Consider the following 23,606-nt stretch of genomic DNA (forward strand, 5'->3'; position numbering starts at 1 on the left):
AACCACTGCGCCACCAGGGAAGCCCCTATTTGGCTCTTTAAAGGCCAACAACATATAGGGCCATATTTATTTTAATTCCACTTCATTCTGACATTTCCTTAAACAGTGGTATAATATCTATTATAAAGGCAAATTCTGGCTCATTAATAATGAAAAGCTGATTACAAATTTTTAAACTTTAACTTAAAAATTAGAATTTATGATGGATTGATTCACATTTCAATTGACAAGTTGTATTTTATTTTTGACAAAAAATCAGCATTTCCCAAATTGGTCCTGTTATAAACATTACCGGAATGCTTGTTAAAATACAGACTCCCAGCCCTCTTATTCTGATATAGTCGGTCTGGGGCCTAGGTTTAATCATATCCCCATGTGATTCTTAGGACCCAGCAGAGGCAGGAAACACTGGAACAAAGCTGGTTCTCAACCCTTGTGACATACTCAGTTATCTGGGGGAGTTTTCAAATAACGTCAATGCTCAGGCTTTCCCCCAACACCTATTAAAACAGACTCTCTGGGCACTGGAATATTAAAGTAAAAATTCCACTTCACTAGACATAGGATTCTGTACTATACACTGATGGGAAGTCGATGAAACAATTATGTGAAAGTTTCTCTGCATATGATAACTAGAATTCTGAGATAGCTAGAATGTCAGCTCCATGATCGCAGGAACCATCTGTGTCTTGTCATCTGTTCCTTTATCCTGAGCACAGTGACTTTCACATATATCATGGATGCACAATAACTATTTATTGATTAAATAGTTTATTTTGGCTAAAATTGTAACCGTCTTCAAATGTTGAGGTCTTGCTACAAATGAACTTGAACAATTGGACACGAAATACAGTCCAACAGTGGTTAACATTATGGTAGATAGCTGGTGATGTGAGGGGAAGACTGATTGCAAGGTATCCGAGGTGAGCCAGAGAGGGCTTTCCCCAAGAAGCCCAGAGTGGGTACCTATCTCAGCAGCCATTACTGTCTGTTGATTGACAGCATATGTAGTAATCACATTTGTGAACCTCTATCTCCACTACTGGGAATGGTACAGAGTAGCAGGCAGGCTCTGGGGACTAGGAGAGCAGAATCTCCTACCTCTGCCTCCTAGCCATCCATTCTGCACCTGGTCCTTGTCAAAGAACACACTTCTATGAGTTAATTTTGGCCCAACTCCTCCTGCACACATCTCCTTCCCCTCCTGTTATCGGCCATTGCCAGTGTGAGTTTGGCACTCTGAGACTGTCATTTTGTTGTGTGACCACAGTAGCACCTAGCATGGTGCCAACCACACAGTTGTGGCCAGTTCTAATACTTAGAGATGATGAATGTGATAGACAAGAGAGGATGACCAGGAATATACCACCCTTAGATAGACAGGAAAGGAAAAGTTAATTATAAAGGACAGTGAAATGGCAGGAGATTTTAATGTAGTTTTCATTTTTGCCTTTTATATAAATATGAATACTTGGCTAGAACGAGTCTCAGCTGTGAGAGGAGATTGGCCGGCCACCTAGGACTGGGAAAGAAGTAATTAAAGAGTACCTGGAATGCCTGGGTACAGTGGAACTAGCAGGACCAGATGATTGGCAGTGTAATGCAGTGGAAGGAGAATTGGATAAATATTCAGAACACCCGGAATCTAGTCTCAGTTTAACTGCTTACTTACTGAGTGACCTTGGGAAAAGAAGGCCTCTGACTCTTGCTCTCCATACCTGTAAAATGGAGATAATATTACCTAACTCATAGAATTGTTGTACAGAGTAAGTGAAAAAAATCATGAAGTGCTATTTGAACCTAGGACACACTTAACACTTGCAGATGTCACTGTACAGCTGTCAGCATTTGCTTTTGAGAAATCATGAAGGACAGTTTTCTGCAAGATAGCAAGCATAAATTGTATCAGTTTGCATTGATACATGGGAAATGAGTGGAAAAAAGTCATCAGGCAACTGATGATGTAAAAGATGTAAAATGATGTAAAAGAACCAAGAGGTTGGGAAACAACCCATATGGCTTAGGAAGATCAAATAGTGCCTTACCAAGTTTGGTATTTACCCTCTATAATTGAGGAAAAGCCCTCAAATATAAGGAAATGACAGTGGAATCCTGCATGACTGTCAAGATATCATTGTAAGCTGAGCGCAAAACTTTTTGACATATGTGTGATTATCATTAATTAACTTGTATTGTGTCCTATATTAAAAGATAATAAGGTAAGGAATCAGCTCAAGGATTTCACATGAAATTGAGTCAGTTTACCAGGATTTCATGAGTTGGTTTGAATATAACATAGACTCTGAAACAGGTGGTATTTTCTAAGATTATCAAGACTAAGGGAATTCAATCTATTTGTAATCCATTTCCTAGGAGTGGTAGAACTGGAATGTCTGTGTCATTGTCTTACAAAATGCTCGAGTGTGGTAGAAAGTGAAAAAATCTTCCGTGTCTGGCGATTATCCGTTGATCCCGGTGCCCTGAGAGCAGTACTTCTCCAAAGGGTTGCCTACTAATCACCAATAGCAGAATCATCTGAAGAACTTGTTAAAAATGCAAATCTCTAAGTCCCTTGGCAGATTTACTGAATGTGAACTCTGGGTGGAGCTTAGAATGTGAATTTTATCAAACACCCTCCAGATTCTTATGCTCACTGAAGTTTTTAATCTGCAGAGAGGGGTGATATTATTTAACATCTGTTAAACATTCTTACTATGAGTATGGCTCAGAGAATTGAGAATATCATTGAACATTCAGATGAGTCTAAATATGAAGGGATAGTTACTATTCTGGAAAATTGAAATACAAATCAGTGATTTTGAAAAATTTGGAAGCAAGTCATTCAAGCACCGAATGAATTATTTCAATGATGAAAGCAAGGAGATATAACTGGAAACCAAATCTCTATGTTGTAATAATAGCCATCCTCTTGGATTGGTACTTTTCAGGTCACCTCCTCAGAGAATCTTCACTTCTTTCTAGACTTTTTTTTTTCCCCCCTCCAGGTAGAGAATGCCGTTATCAGGTTAATGAACCAAATAGCTGTACTCCCTGGGGCTCAGTAGTTCCGATACTAGATTACATTTTAGAATAGTCCGGAACAATTTAAAACACTACCAATTCCCAGGCCCTATTCTCAGTTTAATCAGAATTTTTATAGGTGGGGCCCAAGCACTGGTGTTTTTTAAATGCTTCCAAATGATTCTAGGTTGGAGGAGCAGGATTGAGAACCACCGTGTACATAAATGGAGGTGGGGTATAGGAGATAGGAGGAGAGAAAGATGAACACGCTTTCTAACTCAATTATGCTTGTGTACAAAAACAGAATTTTTAAATGTTTAAGCCAGTATATCTGAATTAGCAATGTTACTAGCCATGTTCAGTGATCACGTCAGTTTTTCCTTTGAAATCTTCTAACATCTGACTCCTTCTTTAGCTTCATTGTCCTTGCCAAATTTAAGGTTTTCATCTTGCCTGGGTACAATTTCAGAAGTCCTGAAGCTGGCCTTCCTGTTTGTTTTGATTATTTGGTCTGCCTGAAACCTAAGATGTGAGGATGTTTTCCCTGGAAGTCAATTCATTCTCTGGTGACAGGCTTTGTGGATCTGTCAGGAGAGTTCTATGCATACGTACAACAGATTAGTTACCAATTTTGTCTTTTTCATTCTTTTTTTTTTTTTTTTTTTTTGCGATACACGGGCCTCTCACTGTTGTGGCCTCTCCTGTTGCGGAGCACGGGCTCCGGACGCCCAGGCTCAGAGGCCATTGCTCACGGGCCCAGCCGCTCCGCGGCATGTGGGATCTTCCCAGACTGGGGCACGAACCCGTGTCCCCTGCGTCAGCAGGGGGACTCTCAACCACTGTGCCACCAGGGAAGCCCGCCTTTTCCATTCTTGAGGTTGAGATCAGATGCCTGAATAAGTAGTTGGCATATTGGAAAGGTTTGTTATCCCTAGTTTGGTCATAACTGTGACTGCAGCAAAGTTAGCCTGGTTTCCTCATTATTGATTGATTGATTGTTCATTCACTAAATTTATATTAAAAACCGGAAATATTCCAGGCATTTTACTGGGCACTGAGTACAGTCTATCAAGATAATATACTTAATCCTTGTCTGATAAGCAGCTCATTGTTACCTCTTTCTCTCCTGCTTTCTACCCTTCTTCCTCCCACCTCTTTCTTTCCCTCTCCTGCATAGGAGAACCTACTTCTAACATTCATGGAGCCTGGGGCAAGAGTACAAATGAAGTCTATCTACTATATGTCTTAAGTATTTAAAAATTGTGAAACAAACTTACAAGCTGTTAAAATATTTTCTGTCCTCCTACGTTGACAAATATACCCTTGTAATGAGGGAGAAGTGTTCGAATTTAGAATTCTCAGACTCTTCAGAATTTTGAGTTAGAATATGGTAGTTCTGGGAGAGTCCACTCCTGGAATTTTGAGTTAGAATATGGTAGTTCTGGGAGAGTGCACTCCTGGTACCCTGCACCCAGCTGCCGTTTTTTCTTTTCCCATCTCTTGCTTCTCCAGCTCTTGGAGGGGCCTCCCATACATGCATGTTATAGAGCTTGCAGGTCCAGTCTCTGTCCAAGGCCACTCCCCCACTCCTGCCAGTCAGCTGCCCCTTGGCCACCCTGGAAGTGTGCACACCAGTTTGGTTGGCCCTTGGGAGGGCAGGCCCTGGGGGGAGGCCTAGGCAGGAACTGGCTCAGGGTTATTTAGGCAGGGAATTTTAAGGTCTTCCACTCCCAGAGCATGGTCGGTGTGGGGGGTGGGTACAGGCTCCCAGTAGGCATGTCCTCTTGACCCCAAGGGGAGAGATGCAGCTAAAGGACAGCCTGAGTGGGATCCCTGTTGAGTGTGGCATCCTTTAAAGTTGGGGTTCCTCTTACCTGGGCCTAAGAGTGGTTCTGCTTTTACCTGCCTGCTTATTTTGCTAATTTGACATTTATCGAACACCTCCATTAAGTGCAAGGCATAGTAGGTACTGTATGTGTTGGTGCAGGAAGGGAGGAATGAGGGAAGGATGGGAAAGACTTGTTTTTCCCTCTTGGTCTCACTTGGTTTCTCCTTTGGTCTCCTTGGACACTGCACATCTCTGGGACCACCACACCCCCCCCCCCCCACCACAAGGTGTCCATGTCCTATCTTTGTCATGAATACAGTGGAGGAAAGGAGGGACAATTACATTTCCTGTCTTGGACTCTATTGACCAAGGTCTGCTCATGTTAGGCCGGGAGCAGAAAAGGCTGAGTGAGATTTAAACTGGCACATGGCACCTACCTGTAAACAGGAGTTAGGCTTTGTACTCAAGATATGATTCCTAATTCTGGGAATCTTTGCATCCATTTCAGATTATGTTTTAATAAACACAAATAAATTCATCTGGGTAAAAATCAAATTGTATTTTACTCTTTCCTTGCTGATGACTAAAGAGAGTTCAGAGGCCGTTACAACAGTTTACTTCTGAGCCCAGTAATAAATATGCAAATGCATGTTAAAGTAGAAATCCAGTCTGAAGTAATTCAGGTGAACTTACGTAGAGGAGGTTAGCTTAAACAGGGACTTTCTACCTGTCTCTTTCTATCTGGTGCTGTGTAGAGAGTGTTGAATCAAAGCCAAAGATCGGAACTCAGATTATACTGAGCACACACAGGCACTTTCCGAACACCTTGGGCTTTTTCCAGACTGTTGGGGCAGCTGTTAGGATTATGTTGTGCTTGTCTAGGAAGAAGGATACCTGGTAGTAAACCCCTCTAGGTGAACCTGAAATAGGGAAAGATAATTGAGGGAAAATACTAGTAAGTACTCCACGAAGAAGTGTACTTTAAGAGTAAGGAAAGGCAGTTGGCAGTGAAAATCCTTGAAAAATATGCTGTGGGCTTTTGAGAGAGAAAAAGTATGAAAGGAAGCAGAGTTTCTGAAACCAAATCTTAGTGTAAATTGGGTAGGAGATCTCTGGACTGTGTGCCTTGATTGCCTAACCTTGGTAATTATGCAAAGGGAAAACTTTCCGGGTATTTGTTGTTGAATAATTTAGTTTATCCTGCTGATTGAAAAATATCTAAACCAACACCAAATTGGCTTTAAATTGTTTCCATATTAAGACCAATGAGAAAAAATTTTAAGTTCATTGTGGTTTCCTTTAAATACATTTTAGCTCTTTCCATAAAAATAACTTATTTGGCAATTGAATTAAGTGACTTGATTAAAATGAGTAACATTCAAATAATCAATATAGTAAAAAAAAACCAACACAACACTTCATGAGAGTCATAAAAAGCCTACTTGTACACTCCAGTCCTTGGAAATCATTAGCTAATGTTTTGATGATCAAATAATAAATATATAAGTGGATTAAAGAAACATAAATGCAAACTCATCTAAATTTAATTTACTTTAGATAAAATCCACATATATGTTTGAATATTGAATTTTAAAGATGTAAATAGTTTAGGGAGAAGGGAGAAAGCAGGAGTTTGAGAGTAAATACAATAAATTAATTAAAGTTTTTAAGAAGTTATTCCCAGGTACCCTTTACTCTTTTTTTTTTTTTTTTTTTTGGTGGTACGCAGGCCTCTCACCGTTGTGGCCTCTCTCGTTGCGGAGCACAGGCTCCGGACGCGCAGGCTCAGCTGCCATGGCCCACGGGCCCAGCCGCTCCCGGCATGCGGAATCCTCCCAGACTGGGGCACGAACCTGCATCCCCTGCATCAGCAGGCGGACTCCCAACCACTGCGCCACCAGGGAAGCCCTACCCTTTATTCTTTACCCTTGGCTTTTGGTGGAGTTTGTTGCATAAAAAATAACATTGTAAATCTCTCTCTTTTTGTTTTCTTTATACATTTTTTTCTCTGAGCGGGTAAAACCACGTTAGAAGGTGCACTTCTGCCTGTACGAATCCTCTTCTCCTGGGGCTTGTGAATGGAAGAGTTTTGAAGGGTGGCCATGGATGGTTTGTGAAGAAGATACTGTCCATGTTCCCTTTTATTCTCTACCTCAAAGATTCAACTTTTCTATTTATATTTTAATTTATAATTTATATATACCTAGTGCTAAGTACAATTTAAGATTACCGTAGAGGGCACATTTACTGGAAGACCATGAACACAGAAGTAGAAAATTAGTGTATGAAGGAGAGAAAAAGCCTACTAAAACTTGGGTTAATACCATTGCAGTATTCACACTGAAGCATGGAATCTAGCCATTCTTTTCCCAGTTTGGTGAATTTGTGGATGTAGGGCTGGCTCTATATTGGGTTAACAAAATCAACATTTTAGTTAAAGTTTTTTGGGGGACAAGTAAATGAAATGTTTTGTGTTTATTTGATTTGCACTGCTTGTACTCACATAAGATCGTATTGTATCTGGAGAACAATTTATGTGCTTATTGAAAGGGATATGCTTGGCCTGGGAGTAGAAAGTCATCTTCACAGGGCACTTTCTCTCTGGTGGTAATACACACTTAAAACTTCAGTTGACTTAAGAAGTTGCTTGATGTTGAATGAAACCAGTAAGAATCTGGTAATGATAATACAATAGTTCCCAAACTCACCTAATAGCTAGAATAGTTAAGGAAAGTGAATACCACCTCCTGCCCTCCAACTCTGATCCCAGTATCATGCAGTAGGTCTAGAAGGAGAGGCCAAATGAGCTTACAGAATTACATATATATCATTAAAATTCACTCAAAATTTATGTTCTATCTCATAATATAACTGCATTTCTTTTATGTTAAAAATATGTTTTAATTTTACATCTAGTAATATTTTAGAAATACACCATTGTTTACCCTGGGGCTCCTCATATCTCCAGAATCACCCTCAATTCCCCTGAGGATATTCATACAATGATTGGAAAATCATTGTCCTGAAGAGTAGTTCCATCAAGCTGTGATGATTTTGTAAAATGCCCTTCTTAACCCCAGGGATGGTTCTATCCTGGGAAATAATTTTCTAGAAGTACTTGGTGATGTTGGAGACACAAGGAGCCATTTATCTACAGGATCATCTTTTTCAACACTTGTCACTGCAGTTCTTCTGATTACATCATTTTTCTGCTCTTGTCTCAAAAATTTTACAGTTACTCAACTACAAGTTTATGACTGCTTCAGGGAGAGAGAACTACAGAAATTGACCTTACTTTATACTGTCTTAATCATTTTTTCCCCCTTCAACAACAATAACAAAAATTATTGAGTTTCTTCTATTTCTAGGGCACCCTCCTAGGGAAACAAAGAAGTACAGGCATGATTCCTCTTCTTAACCTACATAATACAGTGGAGAAGACAGATCATTTACATGGAAAGATAAATAATTATAAAAGGTAGCAGAACATAAATGATATATTATTTAATTAACTATTTAAGTCAGTGAATGCATACTAAGTGCCTAGTCTTGATCAGGCATCGGGCAAAGCTGTGGGAGAGATCCAAAGGAGAGTAAAGTGTTCTCACATGTGAACATAAGCTAGTACGACATAATGAATATGGCGATTGATGTACGTGGAACTTGCTATGGAAGCACGAGAGGGAGGGACTAGCTCTTAGGCAGATCTTGTGAAGCAAGAAGGTTTTCTCCATTTTACCGAGTGCATCTTTTCTATTTTGCTCATCACTTCTTTTATTTTCCAACTCCACAGTCCATCACAGGAATTGTTGTCTCACCAGTTTCTTGGGATTTTGTCCTCTCTTTGGATCAGCTCACCTTTTTTCCTTCTTAGCTCTTAGGACTGGACTATGGAGTGCCCATGTAGATACATGAACTTCAGACTTTGTTCTCCAATCTCTTCAGTACTGCCAGAAGTCCTTTTACACATCCCATGTAAGTTCCCTCTTCTATTCTCAGTAGCAGCTAATACAAACTTTTACTATTCTTCTCAACCCAGCCTCAGCTCCTCTGTCAGTGGATAACTTTCTTTGCTTCACAAAGAAAATTTAGAAACCATTAGTATGCAACACCATCAACTTCTGGTCTTCTTTCTAAATACTAGGCATGTTCCTACCTCAGAGCCTTTAAACCAGCTGATTTCTTTCCCCGAATCACTCTTCTCCCAGATGTTTTCACGGCAAACCCACTTTTCTTTTCTATGTCTTTGCTTAGTTGTCACCTTCTCAATAAGGCTCACCCTCTTTATCCTTGAATCCCATTCCACTCCCTCTGCAGACATACTCTACTCCCCTTACATGTACATGCTCAATAAATATTTGTTGAATGAATGTTGAATTCCTATACATTTTAACATCCCTGTCTCCTGCCTAATAAAAAAGAGGTCCCTCTGCCTGCTATGGATAGTTCCTCTTACTGCTGTTTCACTTCCTCTTCCCTCCAGATCTTTAGGAATCTAGAATCGGTAATTATCCAATCTCTTCTTCATCTCTCTAACTGTTCCATCAGCGCATACATATTTTTCAGTCTCATAAAAAAAAAAATCCTTTCCATTATAGATTTTTCCCTCTAGCCATCCAACATGTAAACTTCTTGAAAGAAGAGCCTTCACTTACTGTGTCTACTGCGTCATTTCCTGTTCACCCCTTAATTTCGATCTGACTTCTGACCATCTGTCTGATAGAAGAAATTGTTTCCATAAAAATAAGCCATGGACCCTGTTAGATGAGGCCCTTCTTAGGGCTCTTGTATCATACTCGGCTCCCCTCCATCATACATTCTATTGCATGATAAAGGGCTTTGTTGTTACCTTGCCCACTGGACTTTTTATTTCACATATCCATTTTTTGGGTCACTTATTCCACAAATATCTATTGAACGTTAACATGTACAGACAGTGTTATAGGTCCTGAAGGTTTACTGGTAAACTGACACAAAGTTTATGCTCAATGTGGCTTATAGCCTTATGGAAGAAGCAGGCATTAAACAAAGAAGCAAATACACAATTGTAAAATTAAAACTGCCAGATGGTTTTGAAGACTTACATGGTGCTGTAAGAGTACTTAAGAACTGGACCTTTCCAAAGGCTTGAAGAAGATATTCCTAAGAGAAGAATGTGAGGGCTGAGAAGTAGAGCAGAGCAGGAGTCATACAGTCAAAGATGAATGCATGACAGTAGGAAATGGCATGTGTAACGTCCGGCAGTTGGAGGGAATGTAGAGAGTTTGAGAATATGAGAGAAAGCTGATGTGGCTGGAGCCCATGGATGTAAAGGAGGAGTGACAGATGGTGATGCTAGTGAGAGTCAGAGGCTGCATGACATGGTGATATTAAAAGAGGTTAAGGATTTGGGTTTTTTATACTAAGAATATGTGGGTGTCTTTAAAATGGAGGTTGTGTCTTCTTCATATCTTAACCCCTAGCCATTAGTTCAGAGCAGGCATCCTCATCGAAGCTCATTAAATGTTTACTGAATGAAGGAAGAAATGGAAATTTGAACTAGTCTCAAAGCAGTATGATTGGGCAGGAAGAAGGGGTGAAGGACATTTCTTTGCTAAGGAATCAGTGTTTAAAGAAACGTGGAGGTATGAAAAAGACACATTTTGCTTTGGATAGGGCAAAGGCTTCAATGTAATTGAATGGGGAGTGGGATGGGGAAAGAAAGAGGTTAGAGAGATGAGGGGACACAGGGGAAGGAGAGCAGGGTGGTGGGCTGCTGAAAGAAACGATCCAAGACTTCAAAGGAAGGTGAGAACACCAAGGGTCAGAACGGTCAGGAAAATCATCTCAGAATTGTAGTATTTTGGAGGTTGGATGAGGATCTATATTTTGTTTGGAAGGACAGTTAGACAGGCAGAGAGATATGGGAAAGCATTCTCAACAAGGGAAATGAAATCCATTATGGCTTGGAGGCCAGAATATACTGGAATTCTTCCTTTTCTAGTAAAAGCTGTGTCCCTCTTTAACCTCTATGTATGTTTCATCAATTTTTTTTCCTGGTCCATTTCCCATAATGAATTGTGTGAAAAAAAAGTCTTTACCAAAAATTTGCCTAAATCTTAAGAAAACATATTTTAAAGAGAGTATTTTACTTTTCCTAGGTGATTTGTTTGACTGAAAGTAACTTACAAAAAATGGGGAAAGTGATCATTTTTTTGTTCATGAATGTAGATTAGCTAATACATTTTGGGCTGCATGGTATTTTGTTTATTAAGCTCACTGTCAGCCTCTTTTGTTGCCAGCTGAAGTACAGTAATATGATTTTGTTCCAAATTTTACACTTTGCCAAAGGTCTGTTTCTCAGCTGCATTTTGGGAACAGCTGTCAGCCCCAAGCAATCTGATTGCTTTTCATGAATGATAAATCACTTCCCTGTACACTGATTTGTTTAGGTACAATAGGAAGAGACATCTTTCTGCCGAGTATGTTAGCAGAGGAACTGGTAGGCTAGGATGGTGGGAGAGAAGTGTGAAAGTTCTAGTGGGCATTTCCTTAGTGCCTAATGTTTAATTAATGATAATTTCATTTTGAGTGGATATAGGAAAGAAATTCTCTTTATTAGTGAGTCTAAAGGCAGTGGGAAAAAGCAATGGTTCTTTCTCTATTAGGAGCCATTATCAATTTACTACTGGGTCATCTGTTTGAAAATAAAAAGAAAAGATTCTTCAGGATCAAACATTCATTTGTTTAAAAAATTCCCCAAAGTTGTAAGGGTTAAATGGGTGTTAGAAGTTAGGAGGAGGGAGCTAAAGTTTCATTAAAGTATTCAATTACTGAGACTCAGCAGTCCATGAAAATATTTATCATATTCCCAGCCCAGCTGAGACCTTATCTGCTCCAATTTTCCTTGCACATAATCATAGAAACCTACATTTGCTGCTTCACATCCAGGGAAACAGGAGAAAGGCTGAAGGGGGTGGGGGCATCTCATCCTTAATATATTATATTTACTGCTTGAATTTTAGTTTTGGAAAAAAAAGTTTTGAGGTGAGAGGTCCTCGAGGGAATTCAAGTCTTTCTATTTCCTTGATGTTTGTTCATGATGGTGTTGTCCCTGTGTCTCTGGTGGGCTACAGTCAGTATCTTTCTCTGAGAGATCCCACCATTCTGTCTGCCTAGCTTCTCTTCTTGAATGTAAAAAAAGGTAATCCTAAATCACAGATTTTCACTAAGAACAGTAAGTGGCCTGAGATGGCATATTCAGTTTTTGGCCCCCAATTTGTAAAAGTGTCACCCTTAACTGTAAGCATAGATAGCCTCGCTATGTACCCCATGCCCTCATCCTGTGCCCTTTCTTTGTGCTCCAGCCTCTGTAGGGACTGTTTGGGGGCTGGCGGCTCCAGCCAAGCTGACTCGTACAATCAAAGCTGAAAACCTATTGGCATCATTCCTCAGCTGGATGTCAGCAGGCAAGGCGCTTACTGCAGGTATGCTCTTTTATTTTAATAAGTAATTTATTTAATGAGCCAACAATGGCAAAATGTCAAATACGGAGACTTCAAGGATGAACAACATAATTACAAGGGGCAAGAAGTCTATTGGGGGCTTCCCTGGTGGCGCAGTGGTTGAGAATCTGCCTGCTAATGCAGGGGACACGGGTTCGAGCCCTGGTCTGGGAGGATCCCACATGCCGCGGAGCAACTAGGCCCGTGAGCCACAACTACTGAGCCTGCGCCTCTGGAGCCTGTGCTCCGCAACAAGAGAGGCCGCGATAGTGAGAGGCCCGCGCAACGCGATGAAGAGTGGCCCCCGCTTGCCACAACTAGAGAAAGCCCTTGCACAGAAATGAAGACCCAACATAGCAAAAATAAATAAATAAATTACTAAACTCCTACCCCCAACATCTTCTTAAAAAAAAAAAAAAAAAAGAAGTCTATTGGGCTTGCGATATTCAGCATCCTCAGAAATGACGTTCCTTGAACTGATTTCAAAATCATTTGGCAACTGACTTGAAAAAGGATCTCTGCCATTAGTCTTGAGAGAAGTAATGTCACCCATATTAAGGTTTAGAGTTACTAATATGAAAATGGCAAGTCCTGGGTGTAGACAGTGTGGGGTAATATGGTGGGTGGTCATATTTTGTGAGAAGCTTTATAGCTGGCCCAATGGAACATGCCTCCACCTGCCAAGCCAACCGTGTGGCAGCATCTGATGCTTGCACTCAGTGTGGGAAAGGGAGAGGAAAGAGCCCTCCACTGTGGTTCTGCTGTCAATTCGAGGTGCGTCCTTGGATGATTCACGTTAGACTTTGAGATTCTGATCTTCCCTTAAAGTAACATTCCCTCCAGTATACAAGATATGTTCGTTAATTCCCCAAACCTGGCTCTGGTTGGTTGTGAGTTCAAATCCTATAATATAAAAGTGAAAAACCAGTTAACCTAAACGGAGAATATAAAGATTTATAGGAATTCTCTTGATCCAACCTTAATTTAATAATTATCTGTTGAGTACCTACTAGAAGTCAGGTACTGTTTTAGGGACCGGACATATGGCAATGGACAAAACATCCTTGCTGCCATAAAGCTAACTTTCTATTAGTTTGCTGACAAAGTTATCATCAGGTACCCCTAACTCACTTTGAAATGAGTATTCCTTGTATCAAAGGAATGAGGAGTTTGTATCAAAATTAATTTTTTTTTGGTCAAGTGAAAACATGTTGCACTGTGAACTGTTTGATGTGTTTATCTAGCATATTCTTCAGCCATTCCAATTAGTTTCTTCTTCCTGTGTTAGAGTTTAATTAAAGCTCATGTTGCTTAAGTCTTCCCTTCTCACTCTGGAGGGCTCTGCAATGGGCCCAGAATCCCTTATAGGCCCAAAGGCAGGGATGAAAATCTGATTTTCCTCAGTGTCTGGGGCTCTGCTGCTCCTCTGTGGGCAAGGGCGCATGACTGTGAGATACTGATTTGCCCATTTTGCTGGCTGGCTCTGCTTCTGAAAGGAATAATGTGCATGGCTGGTCTCCGGTTGATGTGTGAGAGCTGCCATTTGGGAGCATGTAACACTTTATTTTCCATCCTACTTAGAATTCTAAGGCTCAGTGTCCAACATCTGTTGTCCCTCACTTTGGAACCTTTAAATTACCTTTTTAAATGATTATAACAGTAAAGTATAATAAAGAAAATAAAAATAACTCATCATCCATTGACTCTGAGTTAACCATTATAAGCCTTCTCTTTGCATATATGTCAAAGTATATGCAGTTGTGTATTCTGTTTATTTTTTGTCAGCAGTATATTGTGAGAATATTTTTAAGAGTGAGAATACTATTAAAACTCTTTGGAGATCTAAATTTAATGGCTGCATAATAGTCAGTCATATAGCTTGATCACAATTTATTTAACCAATGCCTTAATATTGGACATAGTTTCTAATTTATTACTCTTTAAAAATACTGTGGGTAATAGCCTTGTTATGTATTTCAAATATCTACCTAAGTAATTCCTTAAGAAAAATTTCAAGAAATGAAATTATTGGACTAAATGACATGAAGGCTCCAACCACATATCACCTAACTTTTGTCTAGAATGGTTCAGAAACTATACTCTTGCTAGAATCATGTATTACATTTTAGAAAAATTGATGTCAATTTGTTAGGCAAAAAAAAGTATTTCACTATTGTTTTATTTACTAGTTGTTAGAATACTAGTGAGATTGAATATGTGTTTCACATGTATATTGGGCATTTTTTTTTCTTTAGAAATTTCATGTAATGTCTGAAACATTTATATTAACATATTTCCATACAAATAAACCAAGGAAAGTTTAGTATTAGTTACTTTTTTGGTTTGTTTGTTTGTTTTTTATACTGCAGGTTCTTATTAGTCATCAATTTTATACACATCAGTGTATACAGGTCAATCCCAATTGCCCAATTCAGCACACCACCAAGCCCACCCCACCGCAGTTTTCCCCCCTTGGTGTCCATACGTTTGTTCTCTACATCTGTGTCTCAACTTCTGCCCTGCAAACGGGTTCATCTGTACCATTTTTCTAGGTTCCACATACATGCGTTAATATACAATATTTGTTTTTCTCTTCCTGACTTACTTCACTCTGTTTGACAGCCTCTAGATCCATCCACGTCTCAACAGATGACTCAATTTCGTTCCTTTTTATGGCTGAGTAATATTCCATTGTATATATGTACCACTTCTTCTTTATCCATCCGTCGATGGGCATTTAGGTTGCTTCCATGACCTGGCTATTGTAAATAGTGCTGCAGTGAACATTGGGGTGCATGTGTCTTTTTGAATTATGGTTTTCTCTGGGTATATGCCCAGTAGTGGGATTGCTGGATCATTTGGTAATTCTATTTTTAGTTTTTTAAAAACCCTCCACACTGTTCTCCATAGTGGCTGTATCAATTTACATTCCCACCAACAGTGCAAGAGGGTTCCCTTTTCTCCACACCCTCTCCAGCATTTGTTGTTTGTAGATCTTCTGATGATGCCCATTCTAACTGGTGTGAGGTGATACCTCATTGTAGTTTTGATTTGCATTTCTCTAGTAACTAGTGATGTTGAGCAGCTTTTCATGTGCTTCTTGGCCATCTGTATGTCTTCTTTGGAGAAATGTCTATTTAGGTCTTCTGCCCATTTTTGGATTGGGTTGTTTGTTTCTTTAATATTGAGCTGCATGAGCTGCTTATAAATTTTGGAGATTAATCCTTTGCCCATTGATTCATTTGCAAATATTTTCTCTCATTCTGAGGGTTGTCTTTTCGTCTTATGATTTCCTTTGCTGTGCAAAAGCTTTGAAGTTTCATTAGATCCCATTTGTTTTTTTTGTTTTTATTTCCATTAATCTAGGAGGTGGATCAAAAAAGATCTTGCTGTGATTTATGTCAAAGAGTGTTCTTCCTATGTTTTCCTCTAAGAGTTGTATACTGTCCAATGTTGCATTTAGGTCTCTAATCCATTTTGAGTTTATTTTTGTGAATGGGGTTAGGGAGTGTTCTAATTTCATTCTTTTACATGTAGCTGTCCAGTTTTCCCAGCACCACTTATTGAAGAGACTGTCTTTTCTCCATTGTATATCTTTGCCTCCTTTGTCATAGATTAGTTGACCATAGGTGCGTGGGTTTATCTCTGGGCTTTCTATCTTGTTCCATTGATCTATGTTTCTGTTTTTGTGCCGGTACCATATTGTCTTCATTACTGTAGCGCTGTAGTATAGTCTGAAGTCAGGGAGTCTGATTCCTCCAGCTCCGTTTTTTTCCCTAAAGATTGCTTTGGCTATTCGGGGTCTTTTGTGTCTCCATTCAGATTTTAAGATGATTTGTTTTAGTTCTGTAAAAAATGCCATTGGTAATAGGGATTGCGTTGAATCTGTAGATTGCTTTGGGTAGTATAGTCATTTTCACAATATTGATTCTTCCAATCCAAGAACATGGTGTATCTCTCCATCTGTTGGTATCATCTTTAATTTCTTTCATCAGTGTCTTATAGTTTTCTACATACAGGTCTTTTGTCTCCCTAGGTAGGTTTATTCCTAGGTATTTTATCTTTTTGTTGCAATGGTAAATGGGAGTGTTTCTATAATTTCTCTTTCAGATTTTTCATCATTAGTGTATAGGAATGCAAGAGATTTCTGTGCATTAATTTTGTATCCTGCAACTTTACCAAATTCATTGATTAGCTCTAGTAGATTTCTGGTGGCATCTTTAGGATTCTCTATGTATAGTATCATGTCATCTGCAAACAGTGACAGTTTTACTTCTTATTTTGTAATTTGAATTCCTTTTTTTTTCTTTTTCTTCTTTAATTGCCATGGCTAGGACTTCCAAAACTATGTTGAATAATAGTGGTGAGAGTGGGCATCCTTGTTTTGCTCCTGATCTTAGAGGAAATGCTTTCAGTTTTTCAAAATTGAGAATGATGTTTGCTGTGGGTTTGTCATATATGGCCTTTATTATGTTGAGGTAGTTTCCCTCTATGCCCACTTTCTGGAGAGTTTTTATCATAAATGGGTATTGAATTTTGTTAAAGCTTTTTCTGCATCTGTTGAGATGATCATATGGTTTTTCTTCTTCAGTTTGTTAATATGGTGTATCACATTGATTGATTTGCATATATTGAATAATCCTTGCATCCCTGGGATAAATCCCACTTGATCATGGTGTATGATCCTTTTAATGTGTTGTTGGATTCTGCTTGCTATATTTTGTTGAGGATTTTTGCATCTGTATTCATCAGTGATATTGGTCTGTAATTTTCTTTTTTTGTAGTATCTTTGTCTGGTTTTGGTATTAGGGTGATGGTGGCCTCATAGAATGAGTTTGGGAGTGTTCCTTCCTCTGCAATTTTTTGGAAGAGTTTGAGAAGTATGGGTGTTAGCTCTCCTCTAAATGGTTGATGGAATTCACCTGTGAAGCCATCTGATCCTGGACTTTTGTTTGTTGGAAGATTTTTAATCACAGTTTCAATTTCATTACTTGTGATTCATCTGTTCATATTTTCTGTTTCTTCCTGGTTCAGTCGTGGAAGGTTATATCTTTCTAAGAATTTGTCCATTTCTTCCAGGTTGTCCTTTTTTATTGGCACAGAGTTGCTTGTAGTAGTCTCTTAGGATGCTGTGTATTTCTGCGGTGTCTGTTGTAACTTCTCCTTTTTCATTTCTAATTTTATTGATTTGAGTCATCTCCCTCTTTCTCTTGATGAGTCTGGCTAATAGTTTATCAATTTTGTTTACCTTCTCAAATAACCAGCTTTTAGTTTATTGATCTTTGCTGTTGTTTTGTTTGTTTCTATTTCATTTATTTCTGCTCTGATCTTTATGATTTCTTTCCTTCTGCTAATTTTGGATTTTGTTTGTTCTTTCTCTAGTTCCTTTAGGTGTAAGGTTAGATTGTTTATTTGAGATTTTTCTTGTTTCTTGAGATAGGCTTGTATAGCTATAAAGTTTCCTCATAGAACTGCTTTTGCTACATCCCATAGGTTTTGGATTGTTGTGTTTTCATTGTCATTTGTCTCCAGGTATTTTTTGATTTCCTCTTTGATTTCTTCAGTGATCTCTTGGTTATTTAGTAACGTATTGTTTAGCCTCCATGTGTTTGTGTTTTTTATGTTTTTTTCCCTGTAATTTATTTCTAATCTCATAGCGTTGTGGTCAGAAAAGATGCTTGATATGATTTCACTTTTTTTTTAACTTTACTGAGGCTTGATTTGTGACCCAAGATGTGATCTATCCTGGAGAATGTTCCGTGCGCACTTGAGAAGAAAGTGTAATCTGCTGTTTTGGGATGGAATGTCCTATAAATATCAATTAAATCTATCTGGTCTATTGTGTCATTTAAAGCTTCTGTTTCCTTATTTATTTTCATTTTGGATGATCTGCCCATTGGTGTAAGTGAGGTATTAAAATCTCCCACTATTATTGTGTTGCTGTAGATTTCCTCTTTTATAGCTGTTTGCAGTCGCCTTATGTATTGAGGTGCTCCTGTGTTGGGTGTATATATATTTATAATTGTTATATCTTCCTCTTGGATTGATCCCTTGATCATTATGTAGTGTCCTTCCTTGTCTCTTGTAACATTCTTTATTTTAAAGTCTATTTTATCTGATATGAGTACTGCTACTCCAGCTTTCTTTTGATTTCCATTTGCGTGGAATATCTTTTCCATCCCCTCACTTTCAGTCTGTATGTGTCCCTAGGTCTGAAGTGGGTCTCTTGTAGACAGCATATATATGGGTCTTGTTTTTGTATCTATTCAGCACGCCTGTGTCTTTTGCTTGGAGCATTTAATCCATTCATGTTTAAGGTAATTATCGATATGTATGTTCCTATGACCATTTTCTTAATTGTTTTGGGTTTGTTTTTGTAGGTCCTTTTCTTCTCTTGTGTTTCCCACTTAGAGAAGTTCCTTTAGCATTTGTTGTAGAGCTGGTTTGGTGGTGCTGAATTCTCTTAGCTTTTGCTTGTCTGTAAAGCTTTTGATTTCTCCTTTGAATCTGAATGAGATCCTTGCTGGGTAGAGTAATCTTGGTTGTAGGTTCTTCCCTTTCATCACTTTAAGTATATCATGCCACTCCCTTCTGGCTTGTAGAGTTTCTGCTGAGAAATCAGCTGTTAGCTTTATGGGAGTTCCCTTGTATGTTATTTGTCATTTTTCCCTTGCTGCTTTCAATAATTTTTCTTTGTTTTTAATTTTTACCAATTTCATTACTATGTGTCTCAGCGTGTTTATCCTGTATGGGACTCACTGCACTTCCTGGACTTGGGTGGTTATTTCCTTTCCCATGTTAGGGAAGTTTTCAGCTATAATCTCTTCAAATATTTTCTCTGGTCCTTTCTCTCTTCTCGTTCTGTGACTCCTATAATGCGAATGTTTTGCGTTTTGTGTTTTGTGTTTAATGTTGTCCCAGAGGTCTCTTAGGCTGTCTTCATTTCTTTTCATTCTTTTTTCTTTATTCTGTTCCGCAGCAGTGAATTCCACTATTCTGTCTTCTAGGTCACTTATCCGTCCTTCTGCCTCAGTTATTCTGCTATTGATTCCTTCTAGTGTAGTTTTCATGTCAGTTATTGTATTGTTCCTCTCTGTTTGTCTGTTCTTTATTTCTTCTAGTTCTTTGTTAAACATTTCTTGCATCTTCTCGATCTTTGCCTTCATTCTTTTTCCGAGGTCCTGGATCATCTTCACTATCATTATTCTGAATTCTTTTTCTGGAAGGTTGCCTATCTCTGCTTCATTTAGTTGTTTTTCTGGGGTTTTATCTTGTTCCTTCATCTGGTATATAGCCCTTTGCCTTTTCATCTTGTCTATCTTTTTTTGAATGTGGTTTTTATTCCACAGGCTGCAGGATTGTAGTTCTTCTTGCTTCTGCTGTCTGCCCTCTGGTGGATGAGGCTATCTAAGAGGCTTGATGGGAGGGACTGGTGGTGGGTAGGGCTGACTGTTGCTCTGGTGGGCAGAGGTCAGTAAAACTTTAATCCACTTGACTGCTGATGGGTGGGGCTGGGTTCCCTCCCTTTTGGTTGTTTGGCCTGAGGCAACCCAACACTGGAGCCTACCTGGGCTCTTTGGTGGGGTTAATGACAGACTCTGGAAGGGCTCACGCCAAGGTGTACTTCCCAGAACTGCTGCCAGTGTCCTTGTCCCCACGGTGAGCCACAGCCACCCCCCGCCCCCCGACAGGAGACCTTCCAACACTAGCAAGTAGGTCTAGTTCAGTCTCTCCTGGGGTCACTGCTTCTTCCCCTGGGTCCCAGTGCACTCACTACTTTGTGTGTGCCCTCCAAGAGTGGAGTCTCTGTTTCCTCCAGTCCTGTCGAAGTTCTACAATCAATTCCCACTAGGCTTCAAAGTCTGATCTTCTAGGAATTCCTCCTCCCGTTGCCAGATCCCCAGGTTGGGAAGCTTGATGTGGGGCTCAGAATCTTCACTCCAGTGGGTGGACTTCTGTGGTATAAGTGTTTGCCAGTCTGTGAGTCACCCACCCACCAGTTATGGGATTTGATTTTACTGTGATTGTGCCCCTGCTACCATCTCATTGTGGCTTCTCCTTTGTCTTTGGATGTGGGGTATCTTTTTTGGTGAGTTCCAGTGTCTTCCTGTCCATGATTGTCCAGTAGCTAGTTGTGATTCTGGTGTTCTCGCAAGAGGGAGTGAAAGCACGTCCTTCTACTCCGCCATCTTGGGTCTTTATTGGGCATTTATTTGTTTTTTAATCTGTATATTGTCTCTTGCTTCTTTATCTGTTTTTCAGATGTGGGGTGTACTGAATAATGGTCTCCCAATGATGTCCATAACCTAATTTCCAAAACATGTGAATATGTTGCCCTACATGGCAGAGGGATTTTGCAGATATTTTAGATTAGGACCTTTGTTGGGGAGATTATTTTGGATTATACAGGTGAGGTCATTACAGGAGGAAGACTGAAGGGTTGGAGTGAAAGCAAACATGATGGTGGAAGCAGAGGTCAGAGAAGAGAGAGACCTGAAGATATTACTGTGCAGGCATTGAAAATGGAGGAAAGGGCCACGAGGCAAGGAATGCAGGTGGCCTCTTGAAGCTGGAAGAGGCAGGGAAAGGGGTTATATTCTAGGGCCCCTCGAAAGAACCAGTACTTAGGGCATCTTGACTTCAACCCAGTGAAACTGACTTGGACTTTTGACCTCCAGATATGTAAGGAAATAAATTTGGATTGTTTTAAGCTGCTAAATTTGTGGTAATCTGTTATGGCAGCAGGAAATGAATACACAGTGTGTTCTTATTTTTCTTAGTGATATGTACATTTTCTTCTGTACAATAAGGTTATTAACTTATCATATATGTTACAAATATTTTTCTCAGGTTGCAGTTTGTTTTTAAATATTTTGTAGTGTTTTCTGATAAAGAGTTTCATTTTTAACTTTTAAAATATTGATATTACATTAGATAAATTTTATGTCAGTGGTATACAAATGTAAAAAATTATGCAGTCAAATCTATGTATCTTTTCCTTGGTGATATATTGGTTTTAAATCAGTTTTATATTCACCAACATTACTTCCAGCATTTTTATGGTATGTGATTTTTTCATTTATCATTCTTCATTAAGTTTTTATATATTTCTAGTCCTATTTCAGGGCTATCTTGTCTGCCCCATGAATCTGTCAAGTCCTGTGCTATTACCACACCATCTAAATTATTGTAGTTTCGTAAAAGTTTTTATATCTAGTTAGCCAAGTCCTCATTCATTACTTTTTGTTAACATTTTTTTAAAGCTGATCTCAACATTTTATTTTTCTAGATGAATCTTAGAATAATTTAGACAAGTCAAAAAATTTCATGGGTATTTAAATTAGAAATTTGCAATAAATCTGTAAGTTAAATTGGAAAGAATGGCATCTTTTTAATATCCGCTCTTATCAGAGAAGAGCATAGTATGTTTTTCCATTTATAAAAATTAAAAAATGTATTTTATAAAGTTTTGTAGATTTATTGATGTAATCTCAGATGTTATTAAATAAGATTAGTTTTAGGCATTTTGTATGTCTTGTTACTATGGGAATTGGAATGTTTTTCCATGGTATTTACTAACTGATTTGAGCTGATGTACTGGAAAGCTCTCTATTTTTGTATATGTATCTTCTGTTTTACTGAACTTTACTAATTATGAGTTTTTCAGTTGATTCTTTTTTCATTTTTAGGTATATAATTATATCATATGCAAATGCTGGTGATTTTATCTCCTATATCCTAAAAGTTTACCTTTTTTCATGTCTAATTTTTAAATTATTGACCAGTCCTTCTAGAACCATGTTGTATGTTAACATGATGTGTCTTCATCTTATTCATACTTTAAGTGATAACGTCTCAAGTAGTTCACATTCAGTGTGGCTCTGACTATTAGTTTAAAAACAGCCTGATTTTTCATGTTAAAGAAGTATTCTCATCCTAGGCTAAAGCATGGATTGAAAATATTTGTTATCACTTTTCTAACTGAATCGTTTTCTGAATAATAAACTCAATTTGTGTTTCTAGGATACACTCTATTTTGCTTACTGGACATTCCTTGCAATGTACTGTAGAAGTTAGTTGACTAAATTGTTTATTAGGATTATCAAATCTATATTTACAAATAAGACAAGGCTGTAGTTTTAATATTTTCCTCTATCCGATTTGGCATTGGGGTGGCATAGAGTTTCCTAAAATATTTTTGGTGCTGTAAGTTTTTTTCTATTTCCTGAAGCATATATTGCATGGAGATTCGAAAGAACTCACCCATAAATCTAACTGCTTTGGATCATATTGGAGGTCATTTTAAAAGTATTATTCAATTTCTTTTACGATTTCTTCTAATCAGTTTCTTCTACTTAAGTCATTTTCAGTAATTTATATTTTTTCACAAAGTTTTCCTTTTATTGAAATCTCAATGATTTAGGCTTCCAAAGAATTATTTGGGTGACTATGTTTTCAGTTTTTCCAAAATGGTACATAATTACTACCATTCCATGTTTACAGGAGAGAAGTTAATTCATTATATGCAATTGATGTCTTAGGGCTTAATTCTCTCCTGGAACTGGTTGAAAAGGGCTGGAATAGAGTTATATATAATATTTTAAAATAATACTTTAAAATAAAAATTTCCTTATCTGTTTTTATATTCTCTCTCTTCATATATTTACTTAACGTAGGGATTAAATTTCTTTTAGGTTTATATTTTTTTCCCAAAGAAGCAGCTCTTGAATCTCATTTACAATTTTAATGATTCTGTTTACTAATTTGGTTATATTTGGTTTTGTTTTTATTTTTTCCTACCTTTAGATTCTAGTAGGTTTCTTTTGTTGAGCTATTTCTAATGGTTTGATTTGAGTAGCTAATAGGAACACTCTGAGTAGAGCTAAATTGCTAAGGTAGGGAGGGGAGAGTGCAGGGGCTGGGATAGATAGAGAGCTTGGAAGGCTGGTATAGGTAGAATCAAGGAGGGCATTGAAATGCAAAAACGGATTTTATACTGAATGGCAAAATTGGGTGGTAGTGGTTGTAGAGCTGGGAAAAAGTTATTTACTCTGTGGACAGTTTTACTCAAGTGGCTGCCCAGAGCACACTCTCTTGTAAAGACAGTCTGTGCTGATTAACCCATTTCTTGGTTACAAGGTATTTTTGGAGGGTCTACCATGAGTCCTACATATGGAGCTCTGTCTTAGGGGCAACACAGACTATGCAAGAGGAGTGTGACATTTTTGAGCATTTTGTTGCAAAAGCAAACTAAGTTTTTGGTACCCATTCAA

This window comes from Leucopleurus acutus (genome assembly GCF_964270905.1).
Source record: "Leucopleurus acutus genome assembly, chromosome: 6".
In the NCBI taxonomy this organism is placed as follows: domain Eukaryota; kingdom Metazoa; phylum Chordata; class Mammalia; order Artiodactyla; family Delphinidae; genus Leucopleurus; species Leucopleurus acutus.